Here is a 20,587-nt window from a genome sequence, read left to right on the forward strand (position 1 = left end):
TTCTTCTCAGCCACAGTTTGTTGTGATCCACAGTCAAATGCCTTTGCATAGTGAAAAACACCACCACAGATAAAACATTCCTCTGGTACTCTTTGGCATTTCGCCAAGATTCATCTAACATGAGCAATAATGTATCTCTCTCTCTCAAGTACCAAGGTCTCTTCTAAACCCAGCCTGCACATCTGGCAGTTCTCTGTTGTTACGTTGTTCTAGTCACTTTTGGATAATTTTCAGTAGAATCTTGCTTGCACGTGTGGTACTAATGATACTGTTTGGTAATGTCCACCCTGTCAGCTTACCTTTCTTTGCAATGGGAACAAATATGAATCTCTTCCTGTCAGGTGCACAGTATAAACAACATATAAAACTATAGAAAAAAAGATCCATCAATCTAAATCTGAGGACAATTATCAAGCACAAAGAAGAAATAAAAAATGTAACCACAGAACTTTTAAGTGGAGAGGAAGCCAAAGAGATAACACCAAGATAATTCAACAATCTCATCAAAATGAAAACAAGGACAAAAATTTAATAAAGAGAAATAAAGGAAAGTCAGTATAGAAAAGTAGATGAACAAATAAACTAGTAACTAAAGTGCAAGCAGCACAAAACAATGCATTAACATCTGTGACAAAGGCCTATTATGGTATAAAATTATTATGTGCAATCGAGTCGCTTGTGACTCATAGTGAGTGACCCTATGTACAACAGCCCTAAACCCTGCTCTATCCTGTGTCAAGCTCACTGTCTCCAACACTTACTCCCACCACCCCAATCACAGAATTGATTCATCTCATCAAGGGTCTTCCTCCCAAATATGATGACCCTCTTCAAGGACTGGTCCCTCCTTGCAACATGCCCAAAGTATGTCAGATGAAGCTTCAGAATCCTTGACTCCAAGGAGCAGCCCAGCTCCACCCTCTCTAGGACAAATCTGCTTGTTCTACTGGCAGTCCCCGGTGTATTTAATATTCTTCTCCAACATCACAGCTCAAAGGCATCAATTCTGTATCATCCATAGTCACTGTCCAACTCTCTGATGCATAGCACGTAACTGAGAAGACTATAACCAGTATCAGGGACACCTTAGTCTGCAGCCTGACTTTGTTGTTCTTCAGTACTCTGGAGAGGTCCCTTACAGCTGAATTTCCCAATGCAGTTCATCTCAATTTCCTGGCCGCTGGTGCCAAGAGTGTTGACCGTGGAGCTAAGCAAACTAAAACTGTTAACTATCTCAATCTCTTCACCGTCCATATTGATGCTGCCAATTGGTCCAGTGGTGAGAATGTTTTCTTGATGTTGAGCTTCAATCCATATTGAAGGCTGCAGTCCTTGACCCTCTGCAGCAAGCGCTTCAGGTCTTCTTCCAGTTTCAGTACGCAGGGTTGTGTCATATGCATAATGCAGGTTGTTGATGAATCTTCCATCCTGATCCCTCATTCCTCCTCGTACAGCCCAGTGCCTCGATGATCTGTTCTGCATACAGACTGAAAAGGTATGAAGACAGAATAGAGGACCCCTTTCCTGATTTTGAAACATGTTATGTGTCTCCTTGCTCTGTTCTGACAACTGCCTCTTGGTCCCAACATAGGTTTCACATCAGCACAATCAAAATGTTCTGGGATTCCTATTCTTCTCAGCCAGCTGTATCAGTCAAAAGCCTTGACAAAGTCAATGAAGCACAGATAAGATAATTCCTCTGGTACTCTCTGCTTTCTGCCAAGATCCATCTAACATTAGCTATACTATCCCTAGTACCACCTCTTCTAAATCCAGCCTACACACCTGGCAGTTCTCTATTGACATATTGCTCCAGTTGTTTTGGGATAATTTTCAGCAGAATCTTGCTTCCATGTGGTATTAATGATACTGTTTGATAATTCCCACACTCTGTCGGGTCACCTTTCTTTGGAATGGGAACAAATATTGATCTTTTCCAGTCAGACGGCCAGCTGGCTGTCCTCCAGATTTCTTGGCACAACATCCAGGGTAGTGTCTGTTGAAATGTCAATTGGTATGCCATCAACTCCTGGAGCCTTGATTTTTACTAATTCTTCCAGAGCAACTTTAACTTACTCCTTCATCACCACAGGCTCTTGCTCATATATTATATCATGAAATTCTTCTGTGTCAGCCAATTCCTTCTGATACAGTGACTCTGTGTACTCATCCCATCTTCTTTTAATGCTTCTTGGATCATTTAACACTGCACAAAGCATCCGTATTGTCAACTCATCACTTGAAATTGTTTTTCAACTCTTTGACCTTAAACACTGAGCGAGTTCGGCCCTTTTGATTTTTCTGACTCCAGCTCTCTGCACATTTCAGTATCTTGCTTTGTTGTCCCGAGCTGCCCTTTGAAATTTTCTGTTCAGCTCTTTGATTTCTTCTGTTAGCTCTGGCTTCTTGGCACTCTAATAATACATTCAGAGTCTCATTTGACATCCATCTTGGTCTTTTCTTCCTCTTCAGCTTTGTAATGATCTTTTGCATTCTTCATGGACGATATTCTTGATATCCTCCCACAGCTCATTTGGTCTAAGCTCATTGGTGCTCAAGGCCTCAAATCTGTTCCTGACATGGTTTTGAAATTTGAGTGTGACTGAAGATAAAATTTTGGTTCCCACGGATTTAATTTTCTTCAACTTTAGCTTGAACTTGCATATGAGGAGGTGGTCTGTCCCACCATCAGAACCTGGCCCGTTTTTCACAGCTGATAACGAGTTTCTCCAGTGAGTCTTTCCATAAATGTAATCAATTTAAATCCTATACATACCATAAGGTGAAATCCATGTGTAAAGCCTGTGTTTGTGTTTCTTATTAAAGTATTTGCAATGAATAGATCGAGTGTTCAGAATTCTATCATTCTATCTCGAGACTTATTTCTGTCACTGAGTCCATGTTTTCCAGCTACTAATCCTTCTTCCCTGTTCCCAACTTTCATGGTCTAATTGCCCATCTTTACCAATGCATCTTGATTGCATGTTCGATTGATTTCTGACTGCAAAAGTTGGTAGAAATCTTCCATTTCCTCCTCTTTGGCTCTAGTTGTTGGTGCATATATTTGAATGATAGTGGTACTCACTGGACTTCCTTGTACGCGTATGGATATTATCCTGTCACTCACCATATTGTATTTCATGATGGATCTAGTATGGTTATAAAAAGTTAAGGAAAAGCTTACTGACAATGCATTTTAGATGGTTACCATTATGGGAAGGGACAATTGAGATAGTTGAGTAATTAATATATCTATCAGAACTGTATGAATGACCAAAGGAAATAAAAAGCAGTATGGTTTTTAAGTTTTCCATCAAATAAATGAAAACAACATAAACCCCAAAACACCTAGAAGAAAATCTTTAGAAGATGAACATGGCAAAGATGCAATTTTCAAGAGAGTTCTGGTGGACTAAAGACAAGAAAGTGCACTTTTACCAGGAAGGTGTGGGTTTCAAATCCACCAGATGCTATGGTGGGAAGGAGGGGCTGTGAGGTATTACTGTGACCTCTTCACAGGCTCACAGTTGTCCCTTTAGTGGTTTTCTAAGGCTGTAAATCCCCTTTCTCTCAAGTAGCTGTTAGGAGATTCAAACTACCAGGGGTGCAGCCTGGGACAACTTTCTACACATAAATACCAACATCAAAGTCACTTAGTTGAATACTATTTTAAAGCTTAATGTAACAATTAGCAAGAATATAAAATGGTCTTACAAAACGTAATTTTAGTAGGTAAGGTAGAAAAAGTTTTATTTAGCAACCAATCAATCTAATCCTAAATATTTTTAGAGATGATCTTTAAAAATTGAGTATCTGGTTAACTAAGCTCTTATTAAGTTACTAGTTTTGAAGTCAACTGAGTCATGTTAAGTCAATTCTGACTCTTGGCAACTCCATGTATACAAGAATAATCATAATCTATAAGGTTTTCAAGGCTGAGATCTGTGAACAGATTGTCAGCTGTATTATGACCTGTTTATAGATAGGTTCAAAAATTAGTCATCCAGCACTTAACCGTTAGTGAAACAAAGTCATATATTAATCTGAATGGGCAACAAAAAGAGTATCTCAGACTAGAAAAAAAGTGGGAGAACAAAACATTTTCAGGTATTCTCTAATCATGGGGCTCTTTTTTAAAATCAACATTGATTGTTTTGGGTTTTTTTAGATTTTAATGGGAGTTTATAGAGAACATGGATTTCCATTCATTCATTCACTGTTGCACAATTATCTCCTCTCTGCCCACCCAGGCCCCCAGTTTGCTTTTTTTCTTTGGAGGAAAAAAATTTCTTTCATTCTTGTACAATTCCCACCATGGCACACTCTTGTAAACAAACTCCGCTTTCTCAGTAAATACAAGTGATTTTTTTAATTACAGTCTCATGACAAGCAATAATACAGTAACAATATATTTAATGGTTAACAATTCACTTTCCCATAGCTAACTGTAGTTTAACTTACTTGCTAAATTTTCAACTATCAACATTGCTATGTAAGTCCCTACTATGAAATGTTTTGTTGTTTGTTGTTGTTATGTACCATCGAGTCGCCTGCAACTCATAGCAACCCTATGTACAACAGCCCTAAATCTGCTCTGTCCTGTGCCAATCGCACTGTCTCTGAAACTCCCATCCCAATTATCCCAGTCACTGAATCAATCCACCTCATAGAGGGCCTTCCTCTCCTGCGCTGTCCCTCCACCCTCCCAAGCATGATGTCCTTCTCCAAGGACCGGGCTCTCCTCACAATATGTCCAAAGTATGTTAGACGGAGCCTCAGAATCCTTGCCTCTAAGGAGCCACCCGGTTTAGCCCTTTCCAGGACAAATCTGTTTGTTTTCCTATCAGTCCATGGTATTCTCAACACTCTTCTCCAGCACCACAGCTCAAAGGCATCAATTCTCCTTCTATCCTCCTTGGTCATTGTCCAACTCTCTGATGCATAACAGGTGATTGAGAAGACCATGGCCTGTTATCAGACGCACCTTAGTCACCAAAGAGATACCATTGCTCTTCAGCACTTTGGAGAGGTCCCTAACAGAAGACTTTCCCATGGCAATGCGCCTTTTAATTTCCTGGCTGCTGGTGCCAAGACTGTTGACTATGGAGCCAAGCAAACTAAAGCTGTGTACAATCTCAATCTCTTCACCATCCATCCTGATGCTACCAATTGGTCCAGTGGTGAGAATCTTTGTCTTCTTGACATTGAGCCTTAATCCATATTGTAGGCTGCAGTCCTTGACACTCTGCAGCAGGCGCTTCAGGTCCTCCTCAGTTTCAGCAAGCAGGGTTGTATCATCTGCAAAACGCAGATTGTTGATAAATCGTCCACCAATCTTGACCCCACACTTCTCCTCATAGAGCCCCGCCTCCCAGATAATCTGTTCTGCATATAGGTTGAAAAGGTATGGAGATAGGATGCATCCCTGGCATACGCCCTTCCCAATTTTGAACCATGCAGTGTTCCCTTGCTCTGTTCTGACGACTGCCTCCTGGTCCAAGTATAAGTTTCGCATTAGAACGATCAAGTGTTCTGGGATTCCCATTCTTCTCAGAGTCAGCCATAGTTTGTTACAAATGCCTTTGCATAGTCAATGAAACACGGTGATTTTGTTGTTTATATCCAGATAATTAAGTTTTAACTTTTACTCAAAAGCTTAACTTCTGTGTTATTTTAAATCTTCAAGCCCACAAAGAGCGGTCTAGAGGCATAATCCATAGGGAGATGTGCTAACCCCAACTCTCTAGAAGTTCGAATCCATCATTTTATCTGTCAAAGATGGGCAATCTTCTACCATGTGATTTAGAAACACAGAGGAGGGTTAGTTTAGCTAGGAAATGGTTGTACCTTGATGGCAATGAGGTGATTAAAGTTCACAGAACAAACTTCCACAGAACAAACTTCCTCTCAAGCCTACTAAATCCCACTCCCTAGCTCAGAGACAAATGAGCATTTACCACACTTGGCATATATCCTTCCGGACATTTCTGTTATTACATATTCTTAGGTGTAATCAGTAAATATTTATCCAGCTCCTACTAAGCAGCAGAGAGCTCTAATGGCCATAAGAAGTCAGGCAGCTAACAAGGCACTTCTCAAATAGTTCAAGTAAGCCAGTTGCTCACAGAAGACAGACTATCTCCTCTCATGTGTTTTACAGCCTCTAAAATCCTCTAGAGGGTCAGCTATGAGTTAACACTGACTTGAGAACAATGATTCAGACAAGTAACATTCTAGGAAATAGTAAACAAAAGGGGACAAAGGGACTCTACAGTGAAGTTTACATTCCAAGAGAAGGTAGAGATGTGACAATAAGGTTACTAGAAAATTGGGTTCTACACAAAGTCCCTAAGGCAAGTAGTTAGGCTTAAATACTTCCACTTTTTCCACTATCAAGTAGAAGTGTTTGTAGGATGTAGTATTAACAAATTAGAGGACATGTGATGAAAGACTGATGGTCTGAATACATGCAGAGGCATTTCCAAGTACAGACCTGGGTATGTTTTAGAAAGTTAAGAGCCTTGAAAACCATATGCAGCAGTCCTACTTGGCACATGTCACTGTTGGTCAAATTCTCAACAGCAAACAAGAATAGCAGAGTAGATATAGGTGATGTCTTTAGGAGATGGATGGAAGGGCTGAGAGAAAAAAATACTATGGCAGTGCCTTTTGAGAAAATTTTTAAAGAATTGCAAATCTAACAAATCTAACATTGCAAATCAGAAGAGTAGAAAATTTCAAATTTATCTAGTGTATTGAAGATACACTAAAAACAAGTGCATGGTCATACACGCTTGTATATAGGAACAAAGACACAAAGAAAGGTATAGGTGAACATGTGTACAAACATAAGACACAGTATTATGTACATGCAAGCACATATAAACAAGCCACAATTTCAAATACTTCTAAGACATACCTAAATACCTCGCAAAATCAGTCTTCTAGGTTTGACGGTTTAGGATCTGTTTGAGGGGACAACTCACATCAACTGTCATAAAAGATGGTGCACAATTCATGTCCTCCAATGAGTAATGTCTAGGGACCTAAATAAATGCTTGAGAGCAGTCACACAAGACAAAGCTACTGTTCTCTAGTCATCAGGAGCAAACAATTAAGAAATAAACCAACGTGTCTCAGAAAAGAAACTAGTCTATAGGGACAATAGCCTCCTGAAGCCTGGGTGTGTCCAGCTACCACTACCAAACTACCAGATGGATCCTGTCAGGAGAAAATATAGCACAGAACTCAAGTTCTTAAAAAACTTCACCTTTGTCAAAATCAATGTATTCAAACTTTGTAAATAAATCAGAGTAATATGAAAAAAATTTAAAATACACCCAAAAACTTCAGACCTGTTAAACCAACTGAAAATGAAAGAATCCTTGAGACAATTATCCTCTGATATATAGAAAGTATAGAGACCACTTTTTAATGAAAACACATGACACTCAAAAAATGTTCTACCTTATGTTTTGCACTCTACTTAAAAAAAACCCCAAAACAAACTGTATGAGACTATAAGTTCAACATTTACTCCAAAGCAAAGATGAGAAGGTGACAGGGAATTAATAGAAATGTCACCGAAAACTTGTATAAAAGAGACATATACATGCAGGCTGGTTTCAGAAGAGGCCATGGTACTAGGGATAGTATAGCTAATATTTGATGTATCCTGGCTGAATGCAGAATACCAGAGGAATGTCTTTGTTTCACTGACTATGCAAGGCATATGACTGTGTGGATCAACAAACTGGGACTAAATGAGAAGAAGAGGAATCCCTGAACATCTGATTATGCTCATGCAAAACCTATACTTGGACCAGAATGCAGAATAGATCAAGGAAACACTGCAGCGTTTAAAATCAGGAAGGGTATATGGAAGGGATGTGTCCTATCTCCATACCTTTTCAATCTACATGCATAACAGATCATCTGGGGAAGCTGGGCTCTATGAGGAGGAATGTGGCATCAAGCTCAGAGGACAATTCATCAATAACCTGTGATATGCAGATGATACAACCTTGTCTGATGAAACTGAGGAGGAACTGCAGCCTTCAATGGATTGAAGCTTAACATTGAGAAGACTGCTATGTGAAAAACAATGTATATGAAAACTTTGTATGTAAACCAGTATAAAATTAAAAAAAAAAATTAAATTTTAAAAAAAGACCACTAGACCAATTTGTAGCATCATGATAGACAGTGCTTGGCTCCACAATTAACACTGTTGGTACCAGCAGCCAGGAAATTCAAAGACGAATTGCTTTGGAACTATCTGCTGTCAGGGACCTCTCCAAAGTACTGAAGAGCAACAATGTCTGTCTGTAGACCAAGGTGCAACTGATCCAGGCCATAGTATTCACAATTACTTGCTATGCATCAGAAAGCTAGACAATGAGTAGAGATGAAAGGAGAATTGATGCCTTTGAGCTGTGGTGTTGGAGAAGAGTACTGTATATGCAATGATCTGCTAGAACAAGCAGGTTTGTCCTGGAGAGGGTGAGACCAGGTTGCTCCTTGGAGACCAGGATTCTGAAGCTTCGTCTGACATACTTGGCGCATGTAACAAGGAACAACTAGTCCTTGGAGAGGAACATCAAGCTTGGGAGGGTGGAGAGACAGTGTAGGGGAGGAAGACCCTCGGTAAGAGGGACAGACTCAGTGACTGGGACACTAGGGGTGTGTCAGAGATGGTAAGGTTGATAAAGGAAGATTCACAATTGTTGTACACAGGGTCTTTGTGAGTTCCAAGCAACTCAATGGCACTTAACAACCCAACAACAAGGCTAGAGTGAGCAGAGTAAAACATCTGACGGTAAGAAGAACTGAACCACTGGAGATCAAGAAGTGTCATGTAAATTACATTAACATATTAACAGTGAATCAAATAAAAAGATGAGCTCTGGTGACAGAGTTCATAATGAGTTTGAAGTCACTAGCAGCTCTCTAAAGATTATAAATCTGTTAAAATTTAGTTTTGGAAACCAGATGAAAATTAACTGTAATGATGTAGGTGAGAGAACATTATTACGTATGGGTTGTGTGCTTCTAACAGTGAAATGGTGAAATACAAAAGGAAAATGTCAAGAGATGATCAACATTTTTTTTAACGAAACAAAAAAACCTGTAGCTTCATTAAATGAAAAGAGCAACATAGAAGAAACTAGTTTGAAGGTCTAGTAAATACCCAGTTTATCTTTAAATAGACTTAGGTGGTACTAAGAGTGGTATCAAGGAGGTAAAAGGATAAGCAAGTATGTTATTCAGGATAGAAATCCAGGCTGAAAATATGAGTGTGCTTACAGATGGCTATATAAAATGTATCAAAATTCATCACTCAGGATCACCAGCGAGCTCTGATATAAGGTGAAATATCAACCAAAAGGCATGTGGTTCAAATCCACCAGCTGCTCTGTAGGCATGGTACATTTAACATAGATAAAATGTTATCAAATGGCCCAGGAACCGTGGATAGAAAAGAGCAGTGGAAAAATTTGGCCACAGAGCACTTCAAACAATGATGAGAAAGAACAGTCAGAATATAATAACCTGGAAATTAAAAACAAAAAAAAACAAAGACTTCCCAAGTATCAGTTAAGTGAGAGGATTGAAACAGGACTATTATAGTCAATATACAGGAGCTCTACGGACAATGACTAGGGAGGACAGAAAAAGAATTGATGCCTTTGAGCTGTGGTGCTGGACAAGAGTACTGAATGTACCATGGACTGCCAAGAAAACAAACAGGTTCATCCTAGTGAGGGTTAAACCGGGCAGCTTCCTGGAGGCAAGGATTCTGGGGCTTCGTATGACATACTTTGGTCATGTTGTAAGGAGAGACCGGTCCTTTGAGAGGGGCACATCATGCTTCGGACGGTGGAGGAGCTCAGGAGAGGAAGGCCCTCTATGAGGTAGATTGATTCAGTGCCTGGAGTAATGAGGATGGGTGTATTGGAGACAGAGCAATTGGCACAGGACAGAGCAGAGTTTAGGGCTTTTGTACAGAGGGTACAACATGGCAAATGACTCAATGGCACCTAACAACATCATCATGTAGCTCTGGTGGAAAAGAAGCTGCCTTGTAATCCAGAAGGCGAATGGTTCGAATTCACCAGAAAATCTCCTGGAGGAGGAGGAGCAATCTCCTTCTGTGCCATCAGGATCCAATTAGATGGTACACAACAAAAGGGAATTCTGTTGGCCTAGTAGTTAGAAGTTGTGTGACAATCAGCCTAACTTTGAATACATACTATTCACATTTTAGAGATGTTGCTGTTGTGTACTGTCAAGTCAGAACTAACTGGTCTGACCCTCGGCATGGTTTTCAGAGGAAATTAATCAAGGGGGGAGACTGCCCATCTTTCTCCTGCACAGCATGTGGTAGACTTGAAATGCATCATCCTTGAGATTGCTCCCTCTGTGAAATAACTTTATAGTCACAGAAGATGATCTTTCTGAAGAAGTAAGCAAATTTAAATTTTCTTTTAAAAACCTATACCCATCGTGGAGTCAGTGAAGGCCTTCTAGGAGCAGGATTTCTAAAGCCCAAAAATGGCTGGGAGGCTTTGGTGCAAAGCCACTTTTGCTGGCTAAAAACAGTGTCTCTGGAACCAGAGGGAGCATAGCTCTTCTTAAAATTCAAAGTGTTTATGCCAGCGATAAAACAGAATTCTATTTAGGCAAGAGATGTGCTTATATTTACAAAGTAAAAAATACTGTGACTCCTGGTGGCAAACCTAACAAAACCAGAGTAATCTGGGGAAAGGTAACTCATGCCATGCCCATGAAAACAGTGGCATGGTTTGGGCCATGTTTTGGAGCAATCTTCCTGCTAAGGCCATTGGACACAGAATCCGTGTAATGCTGTATTCCTCAAGAATTTAACCTTATTGAAAAGTAAATGAATAAAATTATGGGCTTTTAAAAACAAAACAAAAAAATGCCACCAAACAAAAAGCCCCACACAAGTCAGAGGAATTTGTTACTGTTATGTGCAGTCCAGTCAGAACCAACTCACAGCGGGTTTTCAGAGGCATCGCATGGGAGAGGAGACTGCCCACCCTTCTCCCAGAGCTCCCTGTTATCAAAGTTATAGGATTAAGTTAACATGTATTAAAAATGTTTTAATATTTTTAAAAATTTTTATTTTAATGGTGAACACATGGTAATGTTCTGAAAGAAACAGACTGCTTCAATTTCCCTTTTAAATAAAAAATTAATTACTGTCCGACATAAAGCAGGTGTTGAGTATCACAGAAAATAAGTATCAATTTCCTAAAATGGTTTTATTCTTTTTTTTGTTTGTTTTATTCTTTCTAACGTACTTCACAAAAAAGGTTCTCATGTACAGAGAATTAAGATTTTCTAAGAAATCAGCCCCCACCTACAATTCTTAGAAGTTCAACAGACTACTGAGAAACAACCAAAATTATATGAATCTTGAACATGGCCCTATATGCCCCCAATGTATGAATGCTTATTTGGTCCCTACTCTTTTACTCCACGTAAATCCTTGGTGTGTAACCTATTCAACAATAGTATTTCTTGCTCAGAATCCAAGTTCTTTTGTTTGATTTTTATTCCCCTCCATATGTAATTTACCTTGTTATTCCACTTATAGATCTAAAACTTAAAACATTAGTTTATCACCACTATCCACATATTAAATTTGGTTTTCCTATCATCTCACAGCCCTCTGTTCTTTCACAGATCTAAACTATTAAAGTGGTACTTATTTCTTCTCTTTATGGTCCATATTAGCGAAGAAGTCAGAAGGGACTGGTTCATACCTGTACACTGACATGTGACTGTCATTCAGAGCAATTGCTCAAATTTTAATGAACACTGTAACTTTAAAGCTCAGTGTTTTAAAATCTTTCCTACTCTACTACTCAATCCTAACCCTCTCCCTTTTATATTCCTCAAGTTTCTCCCTTCTTCAATCTCACCACCTCTACTTTTCTCAAAGTCAAATCCTTTCCTCAACCCAATCTCAAACGTTTTGGTACCGTTCTGCACTTTTAGAACCTCTGCTTCCTTTAATAACATAGTTAAACCTAACATCTCCTCATTACCCTAAAAACAAGATCCATCTTTTTGCATCCCTGAAACCACAAGGCCAAGACAAATAAATGGATTTATCAAAGGAATGCATGAAACAGTTCCTTACACCAGAGTGCTCAATAAAACTTGTACCTATAATTTTAAAAAGCAAAAACTCCAATTCCTGTAACAGCTAACTTCAGACATTCAGTTTTCTAGAGTTCTTAAGAACGAGACTTTACTTCTGATCTAGATGAGAGAAGTGGACAAGTACTACAGAACAATGTTATGCCTATTTACGTTGTTAGGTGCAAAGCTGAGTACAACTCACTGTGACCCTATGAAGAATAGACCCCTGAGCTCTATCCTATGACATCCTCACTATCTGACATAGTCAACCCACTGCTGCAGTCACTGTGTCAATCCACCTGATTGAGGGTCGTCTTTTCCTTCACCATCCCTTTCTAAGTTATGATGTACCTTTCCAAGAAATAATTTGTCCTGGGGTAACATGTTCAAATACAAAATGAAGTTTCATCATTTTTGCCACCAAGGAGCACTCTGGCTGCATCTCTTCAAGACATATCTGTTTTTTTTTTTCTTTTTTGATAGTCCATGGGCTATTCAGTATCTTCTCCAACACCACAAATCAAAGGCATTAATTCTTCTTCTGCCATCTTTATTCATTGTCCAGCTCTCAGTAACAGTGACTAAGACGACCTTGGCTTCAATCAGGCACACCTTAGACCTCAATCAAACTAATATCACTGTTCCTAAAACTTAGAGAGGTCCCCAGTTTCTCCTTATCTCTTGACTGCTGGTACCAAGTGTATTGATTGGATCCAAGTAAAATGAAAATTTCAATATGGACTACATCTCAACATCAAGAAAAGAAACTGGACTGTTAGGCACTTCACGATAGATGGAGAAAAGACTGCAAACTGTCAAGACTTCATCTTTCTTAGATTCACAGAAAATACCGTTGGTTTATTATGTGTATTATAAATTATATACAGAACCATGCCACATAGCAACCTGCTGCAGTATTTACTAAATGGGTTATTAAAACATTAACTTAACCAATGAATCAAAACCCACGTTGCTAATAGATTTGTCTCATTGCCATTAATTCAGAACCAACTCATAGCTGACCTCCACAGGGTTTGAGACTGTAAATCACATAGATGGAAGGAGACTGCCTATCTTTCTCCCACAGAGTGGCTGGTGGATCCAAACCACCAGAGACAAGGTTATCATTAGCAGTGCAACTCCCTATGGACAAGGCCACCTAAGCCCCTATAAAATAGGCCAGCCTCAAATTCTTAACTCTCTTGCTATCCAAATTCTTACTAATATCCAAATTATTAGAAAGACTCATTCCTTCGTACCATCCTCAAGGAATCTTATTATCTACTTGCGTCCTTAGAAGAGCACTGAAAAAGGGATCAGCCTAGCTCCTTCTTGGTTTGACTTGGGGCAAATATCTGCTTTCAATGTTAAAACACCTAACTACTCTTCTCTCAGATTTTTTCCATTTTCAATGAGACAGTACTCCAGTATTAGATATTTTGTGGTTGGATTTAATGAAATGTAAAAAATTATCTAAATAGAATATAATCTGAGATTATCAAACTCAAGAGTAAACAAAAATTTTTAAAAATTTGTATAATCTAGAGAAAATAGATTTTTTTGCCTTTAAAGAAATCCATTTATTTTCACATTGACACACTTCAGCCTGCTTTTCCATCAAAGCTTTCAAATCAGTCCAAATCAATTTGATACTCATGTTATTCCATTAGTTTAAAAACAGCTGAGGTGGACTCCCTTGGGAAAGTTCTCTTGAGACATAAATACAAAACTGAAATATTTTCAAAAGTTTTCAACTGTACCATATCAACTAAACTTAAATTGGTGTATTTCCTGTCTTTGTAACAAAACCAAGTGGACCTCACACCTCTTACCATCACCCAGGAAGGGTGTGCATCTGTTCCGAAGGCCCCCCTGGATCCAGGTCATCCTGGCTGATGCTGCTCCAGGCTGGGCATCCATGTTGTTGTAGCTTGTGGTTTGTAGGGGTAGTGTACAGGAAAAGTAGGTTGGGATTTTAAGGGAAACAGGAGGAAGATGGCTTTCTGGGAAAATGCCATCACCATCATAGGTGCTAAGTAGTACCACACACATTTTACTGCAGCACAGTTTTAAAAATTTAACAAATGAAAGATTAAAAATAAAAATAATTAAAAAAATAAAAATAAAAAAATTAAAAATACAGACGTCCAAAGATGCTCTAAAACAGTTAAGTTAAAGATTAGGAAAAATAAGGTCAGACTTAAACAGCCAATAAAATTCTTGAGTGTGGGGGAGGGTATAAGGGCAAGGGTGGGGTTTGGGAGAGAAAAGGTTTATGTGATCAATCCACTTAAAAATGCTAATGCCACTGCTTTCTCTCCCAAGATGCAAAACTCCAAAGTCAATCAGGAGGCCGGAGAAATTCTTATGAACATTCAGAAAAACTCGATTTTAATCCGGTTAAAAATAATCAGTGCCATTATCATCATCATCATCACCATTATAAGTATAATAATAATAATAATAGTAATAATAGTAACTAGTAACAACAATAAAAAGGAAATCAGCGGAAAGTCAGGAAAAATGTAAAAAAAAAAATTGGAATAACTTACTGTAGCTGAAGATCAAAAAAATCTCACTGTAAAAAAACAAAAATAAAAATAGCCCAGATTAGAAAAACAGGAGGTGCAAAAATGTCAAGTCAGTAAAGTTTATTTTTCTTTCTTTCCAAAAGCAGTTTCCACAAAAACCGCAAGGGTAAAGTTCTCAGTAGCAAACAAGCAAAGCCCTTTTCACATTTCATTCAATCTTAAAAATACACGAGGAAGTAGAGGTCAGTTTATGAGAGGCTAAAAGGTTCCTCCTCCTCTAACCCAACTGCTGAAGAAAAAATAGAAATAAATTTTAAAAATTACATCTTAAATCCAGGTCCCGTTTTTGGAAACAAATTTAAAAAAAAAAAAACACCTGTATATTTGCTGTAGTGCACACCAAGTTGCATCAGTATGTTTAAAAGGTCTTTATAAAATCAATTTTAGAATGGGAATGTGTGTGTTCTGGAAGGGTGGGGAAGGGAGGTTAAAAATCAAAGCTGAGTTCCAGTGAGTAGGGATGGGGTTCGCCTTGCTGCCCTGTGAAAGGAGAAGGGACAGATTGAGTCAGAGTTCCTCAGAAATGTTGTGCCCTAACCCCCCAAGACAGAAATACCTGTCTACTGCATCTAATACATCTTGGTAAAGCATTAACATTCCACTGGGACAGGGAAGAGCCTCTATTAATCATCACCTCCCCTAGTGGACAATTCCTCAACATCAGCAAGCAACTAAAGTAAATGCTTATATTCATTATTTACTAAACGGTTTTGAAAGAAGTCTCCAAAATTAAAAAGGAAAAAAAGGTCTACATTCAAACATTCATCTCAGCAGTAATCAGCAGTTTGGAAAAAGGAGATAGAGGCCACTAGAAAAAATAGCGAGCAAAACGGAATCAAGAGTAAAAAAATAAAGACAATTCATGGCTTTGAAATGTAGAGTTCTATGTAGGTTTTTGCCTTTGAGGAATACAACAGAAGCTTAACAGTCTATCATGAAGACCAGAAATGACTCATCTATTCTCAAAACTGATTGACCTGATAAATGTTAAAGAGAAAGACACTTTAAGAACACCATTAATACACTTATTGGCAAATGAAAAAATCATGGAAGGGTAGGATTAACTCTAACAGCTAAGGCTTAATATACATCATACAACAGTTTGAAATAAATGATGGGGTACCTATTATCAGATATTCCTATAATCTTGTTAATTTTATTTTTTTTATATATAAAGTCAATTATTTCAAAGGTGTTATATAACACATACCTAATAACTTTCAAAAATAAGATTTAAGTTTAAACATGTTTGAAACAGTACAAATTAAGTCTATTTGGAGAATTTCAGAAAATGTACCAAAGCAAGAGTTAATTAAACTCAGTGTTTGGGGAAAAAAATGTCACAGCCTGAATCTAGCAACTCACTCAGATTTTTTGCCTAGGATGTAGTGTTGCTTTAAAAAAATGCTATGAAAATGTTATTTTCATTTATTGTCTCCCAAGATGTTAAACTCAAGAGCTGCCTTAAGAACCTAATGTTGATGTACTAAAATTAACAGACTACCTAGATTACACTCTTTTGCCAAATGTCTCAGTGAGGTCTGGATCTTTCATTTTGAGGATACTCAAAATTAAGTCTGTTACTCTTGGCACCAGCAGCCACAAATCAAAAGACAAATTGCACGGAGAAAGTCTGCTGTGAGGGACCTCTCCAGAGTACTGAAGAACAACAATGTCCATTTGGAAATTAAGGTACACCTGATGCAGCCCATAGTCTCTGCAATTACTTGCTATCCATTAGAAAGCTGGACAATGACTAGGGATGATAGAATTAATGAGGTGTGGCGCTAAACTAAGCGTACTGTATATACCATGGACTGCTGTAACACACAGGTTCGTCCTGAAGAGGGTGAAACCAGACTGCTCCTTGGAGGCAAGGATTCTGAAGCTTTGTCTGACATACTCTGGGCATTTTGCAAGAAGGGACCAGTCCCTGAAGAGGGACATCATGCTTGGGAGGGTAGGGGCACAGCGCAAGAGAGGAAGACCTTCAATGAGATTGATTCAGTGACTGGGATAATGGGGGTAGGTAAGTCAGAGACAAGACGGGCACAGAATGGACCAGGGTTCAGAGCTGTTATTGTACACAGGGTCGCTATGAATCGCAAGCTACTCTATGGCACATAACAACATGAGGTGTCATCACTGCCTGGCCCTAGTCAGAAATGTCAATCTCCAGGCCCTACCTAAAATTCTGATAATGGAATCCAAAAATCAGATTCAACCAGCCCTTCAGCTGAATCTAATGTCCGCTCATCTTTGAACTCTAGGTGAAAGAAAGATTAAAAGTCAAAGACAGAGGACAGAATAAACATCTCTTAATAATCAGTCTGTCAACAAGTGCTTCCTTCCATCATCTGTGACACTAGGTTTTCTTCTTTAAGGAGGTAAGAGCACCACAGCCAGAAATTTTTGCCCGAAACATGATCAAGGAACAAAGAACCTATGGTAATTCTTTTCCCTTTCATAAATCACAATCACCCAACATTTTTATCTAAGAGGACCACCTTACATCATTACAGTTCTGGTCCCATCACAGCCAATTCTCTAGTACAACTAAGATGTACCAATGGGAATGAATGAATATATTAAACATTAAAAATCTTCTCCATAGACAGCATCTAGTATAATCTGGAAACTAAAGCACTACTATTATGACAGTACTAAACAGTTATGACTGATTTAGAAAACTGCCTTTATCAATTTCTGTACACTAATTCTAGCACTCAGAAATTACACATCAAAATACTAAGTCTCCACTCTGAAATTCTCCAAACACACTTTTTATTTTACAAAGTAGAAAACTAGAAAGGTGACATGCATAAACAATACTAACAAGCTCCAAGAGGAAAAAAAAATCCAGGTCTGAGCCCTAGACTGAAACTTTTTTGCAATATTCTTTCAACTATTAAGCTCCTCAAATGATATTAAAAAGCTAGTTAATATTTAGGATTACAAGCTACTATGGAGTTTATCCTTTATTTCTAGTAACAATCCTGTGTAAAACAAGGCAGAATGCTTTGTCAAGCCCACTAGAGATTTAATTATAAGCTGTATTTACCCTAATTTTTATTTATATTCAACAGAATTACAGCAGATAAAAGGAAAATAGCACCAATATATGGAGCACATCAAAATGTCTTATGACCAAAATTTAGTCACTCCTCTTCCTGACTTGACCCCAACATGAAAACGTTTGCAGTGTCTACTCAGTAACTCACTAGTATTGTTTTCAGGTTTTAATCCTGTGGCCAAAGTTTCAGATGGAAGATTTTTGTTGTTGTTGCTTCGTACAGGTTGCATGACGGGGATATGAGGAATCCTATTTCTTATGGTTTAAATTACCACCATAAAGCAAGTTAATTTCCATTCTTAATAACTTTCCTAAAATATTAAAAATCCCTGAGATTTGTTAAAAGTAAATATATCAGAGTTCCCCAGTAATCAATCACTGCTCCTATTTGATTCTTGCTCTTATTTGATTCTTAAGAGTTTAGCAAAGCAGTAAATTTACATTTTAGAGTACACATGCAATCCTTTCCTGTTAGGCAGTGTTTTCCCCCAAAGACAATTGTTTTGATCCTACACAACCCTAAGAGAGAAATTTTCAACATCTACAGAATGAGCCATCCTGACAGCGATGACCAGCACTTTGGTCCTCTTGGCCACACTACCTCGTTGGACATAGTCGATTCCAACCAATCCAACCAGGTGGATTGTCACAGTGTCTGTAGTAATGGGCTTGAGTGTGTCAGAGATTGTGAGGAGTGCACAAGATAGGATAAGGTCTAGATCTGTGGTTCATAAGGGTGCTATCAATGGCACCTCACACCACCACAGTGAAAATATGCAAATACAGATTGTCATCTGTAAGACTACCTTTTAAAAAAACAGGATTTCTGAGATTAATTTCTCACCCTTCAGTGTTAAAATGTAGATAACACTAGTATTTTGGAAATATATTTTTAATAAATCAACTTATTGGCAAGCTCTGGTGCTTAGTGGCCAAGTAGCTGTACTGCAATCCCAGAGGTGCAGGGTTCGAATCCACCAGATGCTCTGCTGGAGAAGAAGGGACAATCTCCTCCTGTACCAGTCAGCTCTGACTTGACAGTACACTCACACAAAAAAAATTTAAAAATTTTAAAAAAATAAATAAACTTGTTCATACCTAATGATAAAAATTATTTTCTAGCTAAGTCAACGTGTTATTTATTCTGCATGACAAGTAAATGTGATACATACTTATTTCCATAAGCTTGCATTTTAAAAAGTTTCAGAATATGGCAAATTATGGTTGTGCTATAAAGTTGTAACCCACTCACAGCAGAACCTACAGAGGGTTCTCCAGAGGCTTTTAAGTACATGGGAGGACACTGCCATGCAAACAGTTGTGCCTCAGGGTTGTCAGCACAACTCCACAGCACTAAGCCACCATAGTTAACTGATAAAAAGTAGGCACCATTATTTGCTCAATAAAAAATTATGTAACTAATCATTTCTGGTTTAAGAGCTTAGATGGGACAAGAAACTAGTATTTAAAAGAAAAAAAATCCTATAAACCAAATTTTAAGATTGTCACAAAGTTAATGAATTCCATTAGTTTAATGCAATTCTCAAAAATGATTGTCCCAAGGGCAGTTTGGGAACTTTCGAAATAAATTTCTTTTAAAATTCAAATACACTACTGTTGACCTAGTAGTGGTCAATTTCTTTACTACTTTATTTACTTGCACCTTGACAACCAAAGCTCTTATTAAGATTCCATTTCTCTAACTAAAGTATGGTAATACCTACCTCAAGCAAGGCTCCACTAAAATATGTAATAAATGGTAACCTGTAGATAAAAAGTAGTAAATCAAGTGTAATTGCTACTATTCATATGTAATTTGCTTGCAGCTTTTTTGAAAATCGAACTGCAAAAGAAGTAAAGATGCAGCATCTGTTCACAGGTATAAAATTATAATGTAATAAGCGAAATGCAAAGTCCATGCTTGTATTTACTATTTTTATACCCTGCAGCACACTACAGAACTGAAGGATGGCGGTACAATACCTAATTGGTAACCCTCCCCCACACCAAACACGCCCAATTTTCTAATTTAAGAGATGCGGATAACAGAAGCTAGCAACACTACATTAATGACATTAATGGGCACCTCGAGCCTCTCTTTCATTACCTCTCTTGGGAATTCTCATGATAGTAGAAAATGAAAGGAAAGCAGTCGCTAATAAATGAAAGTGAAAAAGGAAAAAAAAAAAAAAACAGTTTCTCCGCCATTCGTGGCCTAGAGAACAGTAGGTTACATCTGCGCCAAAGCTTAACACACCGTCCACAGTAGCTCTAATCCCCCAGTGCAAATGGAATACATGGAGGGGCCAGGTTACTCTACCGAGGGAAGGGGGTTCCCTCATCTCGTCTCCCACACTCCCTCGCGCTCCTTGCGGAACACACTACCTCAACTTAGCACGCCCCTTGCACTTACCAGGAGGGGAAAAAAGAGAAGAGATTCGACTATGAACCTCCTACTCCCGTATTCTATACGAAGAAGCCGACTATTGCTCGAGGTCGGTAACGCGGCCACAACCAGTCACTCTTCGTTTCTTCACAAAATGGCTCCCAAGTCTCTTCTGCCGCGGAGGCGAAGGCTTAACCCCCGCCCCTCCTCTAGGTACCTTCTTATTGGTTGGGTTCTTTCACGCTCCCGCTTTTAATAAGACGGTTCTCCCGCTCTTCACAATTGCATCCAATCGCAACTAGCAGTGGGTTAGACCAAGCAGGCGAATTTCCACATGCGTGAGAGAAACTACTTAGTAATTGG

General features: G+C 38.5%; 1 protein-coding gene across 1 annotated transcript in view; it reads right to left on the reverse strand.

The window, feature by feature from the left end:
* Positions 1 to 20,359, reverse strand: part of HNRNPC (heterogeneous nuclear ribonucleoprotein C (C1/C2)) — a 77,192-nt gene extending 56,833 nt beyond the window's left edge. Inside the window, exons 1-3 of the mRNA XM_006883289.1 lie at positions 20,252 to 20,359; positions 14,727 to 14,752; positions 7,341 to 7,347 (exon numbers count right to left, since the gene is read on the reverse strand). The gene's annotated coding sequence lies outside the window, so the exon portion shown is untranslated. The remainder of the gene's footprint in view (positions 1 to 7,340; positions 7,348 to 14,726; positions 14,753 to 20,251) is intronic.
* Between the last annotated feature and the right edge of the window lie 228 nt (positions 20,360 to 20,587).

Source organism: Elephantulus edwardii, unplaced genomic scaffold, assembly GCF_000299155.1.
Source record: "Elephantulus edwardii isolate Elephantulus edwardi_28Jun2011 unplaced genomic scaffold, EleEdw1.0 scaffold00026, whole genome shotgun sequence".
In the NCBI taxonomy this organism is placed as follows: Eukaryota; Metazoa; Chordata; class Mammalia; order Macroscelidea; family Macroscelididae; genus Elephantulus; species Elephantulus edwardii.